General features: G+C 36.2%; 1 protein-coding gene across 1 annotated transcript in view; it reads right to left on the reverse strand.

The window, feature by feature from the left end:
• The window catches only part of LOC109409700 (acylglycerol kinase, mitochondrial), a 33,766-nt gene that overhangs the window by 9,692 nt on the left and 11,546 nt on the right, over positions 1 to 12,528 (reverse strand). The window lies entirely within an intron of this gene.

Below are 12,528 nucleotides of genomic sequence, written 5' to 3' on the forward strand. Positions count from 1 at the left end.
CCGGAAGGAAATTTTGGAGGAACTTCCTGGGCGAATTTTTGGAGAAATTCCCGAAGGAACTCATACATGAACTTTTGTAAGAACTCGCTGAGGAACTCTCGGGAGAGCTTCCTGTGAATATTTCTGGACTGATTGATTGATTGATTTGTCTTGATTATAGAAACTTTCAGCTCTTGGATGGTTCGTCTCTCCTCATATTTCTGGAGAATTTCTGAGAAGAACTACCGCAGGAATTGTACAGAAACTCCTGGAGGAGTTTCCGGATGAATTTCTAAAGGAATTCCTGAAGAAATTCCGGAAGGAAATCTCAGAGAAGCTCCTGATGGAATTCCTTGGAAAATTTCTGGATAAATTCTTTAGGGGAACACCTGGTGGCATTCCTGGATGCATTGTCGAAGGAATTTCTGGAATGGATAAATCTATTCATTATTCAATTTTCCAACCATTATTTAGAGCAAAAATCTGAAGACCGTATCTAGTGCATTGGTCTGAGCATGCATCTACTACATAATCACATAATCTCGAACTTTACCGCCACGTGGCACTACCCAAGTAACCACAAGCATTATATCATTGCACGAATTAGACTGAATATCAAACATTGCAATGCAAAATGCAATAATTCCACACTTGTCATGCAATACTCTTTTAGATTGGCATTATCAATGTAATGATGCATTGCATTTTTCTTTACATAAGGGTTCATTAAAAGGTGATATAAGATAATTCAATAATTCAACACTGCAAAAACTGAATAAATGCAATGTACAAACTAGCAAAGTTTGCTCTAACAATACAATTATAAAAGCTTGACTCTAATGGTAAACAAATCAAATCAAGAAGATTGAACAACTTTACGGTCAGCTCCATCAGTATTCAACATTTCTGGTTCGACTCCCGACCAACTTAATCCCCATTTGAGCCATCGACGACAGCAAAACCTTTTTAGAGATAACCTTTTCTCTTTTCTGTAGGCTGCTATCATATGCCAATAATGATGGAAGTCACAATTAGCATATGAGCAGTGTACGAAGGGTGTTTTAATCGTCGTTTTAGTTTTAAATATCTTCTAAAATGCATTATTTATTTATCATAATGTAATGAATTACTGTATTCTATTACATATGACATAGTCGTTTTGCCTTCTACTGCAATGATTGAGACAGAAGATCAGTTTCCTTTTAGTTAATGAAAAATCTGTTGTTATCACTGCAGCAGAAACGGTCCAAGGCACCAGCGCGATGGAATTCATCTAGCGGTCTTCAACACTTCTGGTTCGACTCCCGACCCGGCGACAAAAAATAATGGTTAAAACAGTCATGTGTGGGGGGCATCAGTACCGTCGATAACAAAACGGTGCCAAAAATAGATTTTTGTTTTGGTTTTTCGTGTTGCACGTATTAAGCATGTGCAAATGCAAATATACAGCACATGCATTTATGTTACTTTAGCAATGGCTGTCAGCGTGCTGCAATATGTGGCACTTATTTGATTTTAGTGGGGCCCTTTTCGACTTTAATATTGCTTCAATGAGGGGTTTAAAGCAATGCACCATTATATTCACAATTTTAAATATAAATATAGGGCAAAAATGATGCACTTATATAAGGCTTCGTGGTTACTTGGGTAGTGTACATAGATACTTTCGATCTGATAGACGAGTACGATCTTCGGTAACGATATTCAGGATAACGATCAACGAACAGGTTGAATGTTTATTAGTTTGTCCACCGTGTGTATCAGGTATACATACACTGAAACCTCCATTTAAGTCGATGCATGGCTGATCGAAAAGAATTTTTACCATAAAAGCAATGACAAAACTTAAGACTTTTAATTTTTTTAACACTTCGCATGACAAAGGAGATTTGTCAAAAAATATAAAACTGTATAGTTTAGTCATTGCTTACATGGTAAAAATTATTTTCGATCAGCCATGCATCGACTTAAATGGAGGTTTCAGTGTACATACCGAAAATCCTCAAAGAATATCATCAAAAATTACCCCTAGATAGAATACTTCATGGATTTCTCAGATATTTCCTTTGGAGATTCCTTTACGGAATTACTTAGGAATACCACTCCAGTCATTTCTTAATTCATTCAAGTAATTCTTCGGAAATTCCTCGTAGATTTTCCAGCGATTTCTTCAAATATTCCGCCGGAAATTCCTTCAGAGATTCTTTCAAGGCTTTCTTCGGAAATTCCTCCAAAGATTTCATAATGAATTTCTCCAGCGATTTTTTCGGGAATACCACCAGAACATGTTTCGAAATCCTATGGCAAAAATTCCTACATGCGTTCCTTCCGAGTTTCATTCGGAAATTTCTACAAGTCCTCCTTCGGGAATTTTCAATGGATTTCTTCGGAAGTTTTCCAATAATTCACTCAAGAATTCATCCGGAGATTCTTCTGGAAATTCTCTTTCAGAGATTTTTTATTTCTTCAGGGATCGGAAATTTCTCTTAGGTTTCTTTCCTTTGTGAATTCATACAGGGATTCCTTTAAGAATTTAACTAAGGATTCATTCATGATTCGAAAATAAATTTTATTGTAGGCATATTTTTCAAGAATACTTCCAGAAAATCATCCACGAATTTTTTCGGTAATTTGTCCAAATATACCTTCTGGAATACCTGTGGGCTTCCTATCAGAAATTTCTGCAGCGATTGCTTCGGAGTAACATGTTCTGATTGAGGATTCTTTGACAATTTTAAGAATCTTAAAGAATACGTTGTACATTAAGCAAGAATTAGCTTGTACATTTTGTGGAGAGGAGCAATGCACACCCGTTCCACCTTAAGCACCTTTGCCTTTCCACACCCGTGACCCCTGCGCACTGGCGATCCCTCGCGCAGTGCTACCAACCGAAGACGATCGACCGAGTCAATCCAACCGCCATCGTTGTGCGACCGACAAGTGTTTCTACAAACTTTGTATTTCTTTGATTAATAAAAGTTCACGTTCAAGTAATCGCGAGTGCCTTGATTTACTTTCTCTCCCGAATCCATTCGCTGACTTTTCCGCTGCGTAGCCGTGACTAACCGTCACATTTCGTGAGGAGGAAAAAACTCCATATTTTTTGCAAGATTCTTTGTGTTTTATTTCATGTTTCTATTTTATTTATTATTATTATTTCATCTTGTATCAAGGTCTTAATGAATCCCGGAGGAACACCTGCAAGAACTTTTAGAGGAACTCCTGGGGGAGCATCCGGGAATATTCCTGGAGAAATTTTTGGAGGAACTCCATGAGGAATTCTCGGAGGATTTCCCGGTGGAACATGAACCACGGAGGAACTCTCGAAAGAACTTCATGGAAAATTTTCTGGAGGAATTCACGGAGAAGCCTCTGAAGGAACTATTGGCGAAATACTTGGAGGATTTCTCAGCAGGAATTCCTTGGAGAATTCTAGAAAAAAATCTTTAAGGGATACCTGTTTGAATTTTCGGAAGAATCTTCTAGAATCGGGAACCTCTGGAAAAAAAAATGGGCAGACTCTCTGGCAAATATTTTTGGAAAAATAGTGTTTTAGACAAAATGAAGAACCGAAAAAAAATACTGTAAGAATTTTTGCAGGAAACTTCTGGAGGAAACACCGGAAGGAGTTTTCATTTGAATCTCCCGAGGGATTTTTTGGAAAAAAAAACTCTTGCAATGGATTTTTTGAGGAATTCCCGAAAAAAGAATCCCCGGGAGGAATTCCCGTAAAAGGAGATCCTGTGGGAATTGTAGGAGGTAATTTGTGGAAGACCGCTCGGAAGCATGTTTTGATTCCCGGAACGAATTTCTGGAAAAATCTCTGTAATGAATTTGTAGAGGAAGCCCTCAAAATCCAGGAAGCATGTCTAAAAGAAATTCTTGCAGGAATCCCCGGAAGCCAATTCCCGTAAGAAACTCCTGGAGGAATCCCTAACAGGAATTCCTGTGGGACTTTTTGAAGGAAACTCCTAGAAGAATCTTCGGAATGAATTTTTGGTAATGTCGCTGGAATGAATTACACTGGAAGAACCTCCAACAGGAGGAATCTCCTGGATGAACTCTGAAGGGAATTCTTTGGAAAGCTTGTAAAGGAATCTCCGGAAAGCATTTCTGGTTTCAGTTTCTTAGATACCTGCTGACGAAGAATAAGTTTTAGATCACGAAAATACGGGATAAACGTAAAAAGAAAGAGGATCTGGCTCTATGACCAAAACGTCTTCGAATCTGGCTCCTCCAGAGCATATTTCGGTGGCCACGAGATGTACAAAGAGGCCAATGTTTCGGTTACCAAGATGATGGATGTGAAAAATCGCGAAGATTGCCCAAGAAAGATCTAGCTGTATAACAGTTTCTTAAGCTAAAGTTTGCTTAAGAGTTGTTTGTTCCACTTTTGTACAGCAAAATTGTTAGTAAAGTGAGCCGTAGCATACCTTGTTTTGGCGCCATGGATAAAACATTCTTGCAGGGTTTATTAATGTAGCCACATAGGTTTTTACGACTACTAAAATGATGGATATCAAATATCATCAAGATAGAACATCGCATGCCTTGTTTTAGTGCCCTGGCCAAGACCCTGGTATCAGGTATCAGGTATCAGTAGGTCGGCTCAAGAGGCACGTTCTCCTCCATTTGGGAAATTTGTGCCATCGCCATGAATACGTGCCTATTCATCATTTACCTGAGGGAGAGCGAAGGGAGGAATAAGGGATGGGATAGGGAAAGACCCTGACTGAATGTCCAGGTTCCTGCGGGGGCCATTTTGACACCTACGATAGGACCAGATCGGGTTAATCGGTCCTGGTATTCTATCTAAAGAAACAAACGGATGCCATTGAATATTCAGTATTAGTATTTTTACTAATTTACTTAAATTAAGTATTAGTATTTTTACTAATAACATGCAAAAACACAAACTCCACAGTCCCCTTTATAGTGTAGTATCCTGTCTAGTGCTCGACTTTCGGCTCCATCCAGCAGCTAAACGATTTCATCCCACATCACACTTCGGGGCCACTTTCACTCTAATTTTTATACATTAAACTAAAATCAAGTGATTTAATCATTTTTCATTAATCTTCAATGGAGCAATGGAGCACATTTATTCTGGTAAAACTATCCATACATACATACATTTATTTGTTCATCATCATTAAGACAAGACAATGTCATAATCAACAATAGTACGCCACAATACTCGGTTTGTGGCTGCCGCTCTCCATCCTCCTCCATCCATGCGGGTATCCAACAAACTTTTTTTCCCACACTGAGCCTCCTAAGATCGATCTTTATTACCGTGACCGGCCCTAATTCTGCGCAGTCCCTAATTCGGCGCACTTTCGCGAATATACCACAAAATCACGGACGCTAGTTCAATATTAGCTTCAAATATATTTTTTGAATATTGTTTCAATAGTAATGAAAAAGTTTGTGAAGAAAAATTTTTGAAATCAACGACCATTATTTTGTAAAAAAATAAAATGATGTTGCAAGTACTGGAAATTGCCTGAAATCTGTGTCCGTTAGCGAAGCTGCTAAAAAGTTGCCTCATAAGCTGAAGCATTTTGCGACATAAATAATGAAGAGAATGTCTGCTTTTGCATGCGCATCCTGTACTGCTGTCTTCGAGGAATCAGAATCGGCAAAAAACAATTGAGTTCTCTTCTTCCTTTCTTAATCTTCTTGTTCTTAGGTGCGCAGAATTAGGAGCCGGTATTAAATAGTGGTCCTAATTCTGCGCAGACATTTCAACACTAAGTTTTGAACATATAATTAATAAACAAACATCATATAAATGCCAACATAGTTATAACTAGGATGTTCTATGTTTCTAGCAATCCGGTGAATGTAATTACGTCTCAACAAGATAGTTTATAAACTTTGAAGGCTAATTTACGATTCTTGCATTTTTGATCTGATAGTTTGTGACCGGACTAACCACTTGTTTTAAACATTTGCTATCAACCTCTGGGGAAATTGTATGTGTTAATGCAAGTATTCGTCAAATGCGATATATGATGTGAGTTTACATGGAATTTTCTTAAACAATGGAAACCCTGGAGTTAGACAAGAAAGAAGTCTCAGTTTGCAAACAAAAATTGTGCGAAAAAGTTTATAATGCCTTTAGAAATGAAAGTAAATTTTACTAATATGTGCATATGCGGATGACTAAAAAACTTTACGTAGAAGTATTCGATAATGCTAATGCTACAAAATTTTTTTGTGTATTATGATTGAAATTCCCTTTGCTCAGTAATCAAAGTAGGTAGTATCAATGTTGGGGACATGCAAAGTTCCAATATGGTCGTAATGTCGAATAAAAGTTGAAAATGAAGAATTGAATTAAATTTAATCTATGAATCATGTTCTCATTACAATATGTTATCTTTTTAGAGTTTTTCTCATGTGCGCAGAATTAGGAACATTCCAAAAAAGGGTGAGCAGAATTAGAAACAAAGACACACTTTAGAATTTTCATAATTTTACATATAAATTGAGTGATTTGTATAAGAATTATATTTTTCTCTTATTCACAAAGCTAATAACTATGTGCGGTCAAAAATTCAGCCAAATCGGTTGGATTTTGAATTTGTTACAGCTGATTGAAATTGAAAAAGTCTTAGGTGCGCAGAATATGGGCCTCCACAGTACAAGCATCGCTCTTTTTCAATTCCATTTTAATCATTATTTCTGAAGATCCCTTCACTTGGTGCTTCAAATCGCAAATTCACTTCGATTCTGCACCTTTGCATTGCATCAGAATCTCTAATGCACAAATCTCAAGAAGCAATGTTCTATCAATAATGTTATTTTTACATCGTTCTTGCTCATTTGTTAGAATCTCAAAATAAGAAGTTCTGGTACGTTAGCCATCTAGGGATTCTAACGAGCTTGTCCTCCAGGATTTCTTCTGGTCGTTTTCTAGATTTTTCTAGGCGATTTCTGCTTCGGATGTGAAAATGTTAACTTCTGCTGAACAGCAATTCAATACATACTAGCAAGGGACTTCTTGTTCACCGTCTTTGTCCAAACTCCCAAGTAGCAACCTCCGTAGCATTAGTCTGATTGACATTCAACTCGGGATTCAATCCATGGTTAAACCCGTTTCAGTAATTTCACTGCCAGCTTCAAGGTGTCACAATTCTTATTCGTCAACTTAACTATTCTAGTTCTCTCCATCTTTACAGCTTCAGATAGTGCAAGCTCATGACCTGTTTGATTTATCTAGTGTAGGAATTCTTCATTAATTAATACACGAACACATTTTTTTTCATTTTCATTTTCAATTATTTTATTTTTTCACAACAGTTCATCGATTCCAACAATTCTAACCACGCACAACCGTCCATCACAACTTTCCCTACAAAACTGCCGTTTTCATTGTCTCCTTCGTTCTCGCTGCTCTCGTCATCATCGTTCTCGTCATTCATGTACTCAGATGACACGCACACCAGCGCACCAAACACGAAGCATGTTCTCTCCCGTGATCGACTTCGTTGACAACATGCTTGTGTTGCTTGATTCTTCTTTTCCGTTGTCTGTCATCAATGTGAAACACTGATACAAATTCTGAAGCTAATTTCTTTAATATTGTCATTGAAATATATCGATCATATAACAAAGAGCCTCCTAATCATTTACCAAATAATTCAATTTATCTGTATTATTTCCTACATCCTCCGTCTCCCCTACTCTTAAAAACCGTTTGAATAAAAAAAAACTATACTAATAAACAACAGTACTAATAAAAATAGGATACGGAACCTGCAAAAATAAAACCTGCAAATATAAAAATAAAAATAAATGTAAAATGAAGAGTAATGTAAGTAGATAAATAAATATAATCAACCGTGGAATCTACACCAAAGTTATAAATTATACTTATATTATCGATGAAATTTTATAGATTATCTGAGATCACATCTCATTGATAATATCTAGTGCCATTTAATGCCGTCTTTTAGACATATCCAGTGCCATCTTTCAGACACATCTAATGTCATCTTTCAGACATATCTAGTGCCATCTTTCAGACACATCTTATGCCATCTTTAAGACACATCCAATGTCATCTTTCGGACACATCTAATGCCATCTTTTAGGCATGTCTAGTGCCATCTTTCAGACACATCTTATGCCATCTTTCAGGCATATCTAGTGCCATCTTTCAGACATATATAATGCCATCTTCCAGACATATCTAATGCCATCTTTCAGACACATGAAATGCCATCTTTCAAGCACATCTAGTGCCATCTTTCAGACACATCTAATGCCATCTTTTAGGCATATCTAGTGCCATCTTTCAGACACATCTAATGCCATCTTTCAGGCATATCTAGTGCCATCTTTCAGGCATTCCTAGTGTCATCTTTCAGACACATCTAATGTCATCTTTCAGACATATCTAGTGCCATCTTTCAGACACATCTAATGCCATCTTTTAGGCATATCTAGTGCCATCTTTCAGACACATCTAATGCCATCTTTCAGGCATATCTAGTGCCATCTTTCAGGCATTCCTAGTGTCATCTTTCAGACACATCTAATGTCATCTTTCAGACATATCTAGTGCCATCTTTCAGACACATCTAATGCCATCTTTCAGACATATCTAATGCCATCTTTCAGGCATATCTTCTTCTTCTTTCAGACACATCTTAAGCCATCTTTCAGGCATATCTAGTGCCATCTTTCAGGCATAGTGCCATCTTTCAGACACATCTAATGCCATCTTTCAGGCATATCTAGTGCCATCTTTCAGGCATAGTGCCATCTTTCAGGCATAGTGCCATCTTTCAGGCATAGTGCCATCTTTCAGACACATCTAATGTCATCTTTCAGACATATCTAGTGCCATCTTTCAGACACATCTAATGCCATCTTTCAGACATATCTAATGCCATCTTTCAGACATATCTAGTGCCTTCTTTCAGACACATCTAATGCCATCTTTCAGACATATCTAGTGCCTTCTTTCAGACACATCTAATGTCATCTTTCAGACATATCTAGTGCCATCTTTCAGACACATCTAATGCCATCTTTCAGACATATCTAGTGCCTTCTTTCAGACACATCTAATGCCATCTTTCAGACGTATCTAATGCCATCTTTCAGACATATCTTGTGCCATCTTTCAGACACATCTAATGCCATCATTTAGGCATATCTAGAGCCATCTTTCAGACACATCTTATGCCATCTTTCAGGCATATCTAGTGCCATCTTTCAGGCATAGTGCCATCTTTCAGACACATCTAATGTCATCTTTCAGACATATCTAGTGCCATCTTTCAGGCACATCTATTGCCATCTTTCAGACATATCTAGTGCCATCTTTCAGACACATCTAATGCCATCTTTCAGGCATATCTAGTGCCATCTTTTAGACACATTTAATGCCATCTTTCAGGCATATCTAGTGCCATCTTTTAGACACATCTAATGCCATCTTTCAGGCATACCTAGTGCCATCTTTCAGACACATCTAATCAAACATCTTTCTTTACTCAGATATATTCATTCACAATCTCTGATCTCAAAACTTCCTTGGATTGAGGTTTTCAAGGTCAATATTCCCAATAAACTATCAGAACCAGAAAATATTTCATTGTTTCATTCAGTATTCCTTTACTCAAATTTATTTATTCACAATCTCCGATCTCAAAACTTTCTTGGATTGAGGTTTTCAAGCTCAATGATCCCAATAAAGTATCAAAACCAGAAAATATTTCATTGTTTTATTCAGTATTCCTTCACTCAGATATACTCATTCACAATCTCCGATCTCAAAACTTCCTTGGATTGAGGTTTTCAAGCTCAATGTTCCAATAAAGTATCAAAACCAGAAAATATTTCATTGTTTCATTCAGTTGTCCTTTACTAAAATTTATTTATTCATAATCTCCGATCTGAAAACTTCCTTGGATTGAGGTTTCCAAGCTCAATATTCCCAATAAAGTATCCAAACCAGAAAATATTTCATTGTTTCATTCAGTTGTCCTTTACTCAAATTTATTTATTCATAATCTCCGATCTGAAAACTTCCTTGGATTGAGGTTTCCAAGCTCAATGTTCCCAATAAAGTATCCAAACTAGAAAATATTTCATTGTTTCATTCAGATTCCTTTACGCAGATATTTTCATTTACAATCTCCGATCTCAAAACTTCTTTGGATTGAGGTTTTCAAGCTCAATGTTCCCAATAAAGTATCCAAACCAGAAAATATTTCATTGTTTCATTCAGATTCCTTTACTCAGATATATTCATTCACATCTCCGATCTCAAAACTTCCTTGGATTGAGGTTTTCAAGCTCAATGTCCCCAATAAGGTATCAAAACCAGAAAATATTGCATTGTTCCATTCAGTTGTCCTTTACTCAGATATATTCATTCACAATCTCCGATCTCAAGACTTCCTTGGATTGAGGTTTCCAAGCTCAATGTTCCCAATAAAGTATCAAAACCAGAAAATATTTCATTGTTTCATTCAGTATTCCTTTACTCAAATTTATTTATTCACAATCTCCGATCTCAAAACTTTCTTGGATTGAGGTTTTCAAGCTCAATGATCCCAATAAAGTATCAAAACCAGAAAATATTTCATTGTTTTATTCAGTATTCCTTCACTCAGATATACTCATTCACAATCTCCGATCTGAAAACTTCCTTGGATTGAGGTTTCCAAGCTCAATATTCCCAATAAAGTATCCAAACCAGAAAATATTTCATTGTTTCATTCAGATTCCTTTACTCAGATATATTCATTCACATCTCCGATCTCAAAACTTCCTTGGATTGAGGTTTTCAAGCTCAATGTTCCCAATAAAGTATCAAAACCAGAAAATATTTTATTGTTTTATTCAGTTGTCCTTTACTCAGATATATTCATTCACAATCTCCGATCTCAAGACTTCCTTGGATTGAGGTTTTCAAGCTCAATGATCCCAATAAAGTATCAAAACCAGAAAATATTTCATTGTTCCATTCAGTTGTCCATTACTCAGATATATTCATTCACAATCTCCGATCTCAAAACTTCCTTGGATTGAGGTTTCCAAGCTCAATGTTCCCAATAAAGTATCAAAACCAGAAAATATTTCATTGTTTCATTCAGATTCCTTTACTCAAATTTATTTATTCATAATCTCCGATCTGAAAAATTCCTTGGATTGAGGTTTTCAAACTCAATGTTCCCAATAAAGTATCCAAACCAGAAAATATTTCATTGTTTCATTCAGATTCCTTTACTCAGATATATTCATTCACATCTCCGATCTCAATACTTCTTTGGATTGAGGTTTTCAAGCTCAATGTTCCCAATAAAGTATCAAAACCAGAAAATATTTCATTGTTCCATTCAGTTGTCCATTACTCAGATATATTCATTCACAATCTCCGATCTCAAAACTTCCTTGGATTGAGGTTTTCAAGCTCAATGTTCCCAATAAGGTATCAAAAACCAGAAAATATTTAATTGTTTCATTCAGATTCCTTTACTCAAATTTATTTATTCATAATCTCCGATCTGAAAAATTCCTTGGATTGAGGTTTTCAAACTCAATGTTCCCAATAAAGTATCCAAACCAGAAAATATTTCATTGTTTCATTCAGATTGCTTTACTCAGATATATTCATTCACATCTCCGATCTCAATACTTCTTTGGATTGAGGTTTTCAAGCTCAATGTTCCCAATAAAGTATCAAAACCAGAAAATATTTCATTGTTCCATTCAGTTGTCCATTACTCAGATATATTCATTCACAATCTCCGATCTCAAAACTTCCTTGGATTGAGGTTTTCAAGCTCAATGTTCCCAATAAGGTATCAAAAACCAGAAAATATTTCATTGTTTCATTCAGTTGTCCTTTACTCAAATTTATTTATTCATAATCTCCGATCTGAAAACTTCCTTGGATTGAGGTTTCCAAGCTCAATGTTCCCAATAAAGTATCCAAACTAGAAAATATTTCATTGTTTCATTCAGATTCCTTTACGCAGATATTTTCATTTACAATCTCCGATCTCAAAACTTCTTTGGATTGAGGTTTTCAAGCTCAATGTTCCCAATAAAGTATCCAAACCAGAAAATATTTCATTGTTTCATTCAGATTCCTTTACTCAGATATATTCATTCACATCTCCGATCTCAAAACTTCCTTGGATTGAGGTTTTCAAGCTCAATGTCCCCAATAAGGTATCAAAACCAGAAAATATTGCATTGTTCCATTCAGTTGTCCTTTACTCAGATATATTCATTCACAATCTCCGATCTCAAGACTTCCTTGGATTGAGGTTTCCAAGCTCAATGTTCCCAATAAAGTATCAAAACCAGAAAATATTTCATTGTTTCATTCAGATTCCTTTACTCAGATATATTCATTCACAATCTCCGATCTCAAGACTTCCTTGGATTGAGGTTTTCAAGCCCAATGTTCCCAATAAAGTATCAAAACCAGAAAATATTTCATTGTTTCATTCAGTTGTCCTTTACTCAAATTTATTTATTCATAATTTCCGATCTGAAAACTTCCTTGGATTGAGG

Source organism: Aedes albopictus, chromosome 2 (genome assembly GCF_035046485.1).
Source record: "Aedes albopictus strain Foshan chromosome 2, AalbF5, whole genome shotgun sequence".
In the NCBI taxonomy this organism is placed as follows: domain Eukaryota; kingdom Metazoa; phylum Arthropoda; class Insecta; order Diptera; family Culicidae; genus Aedes; species Aedes albopictus.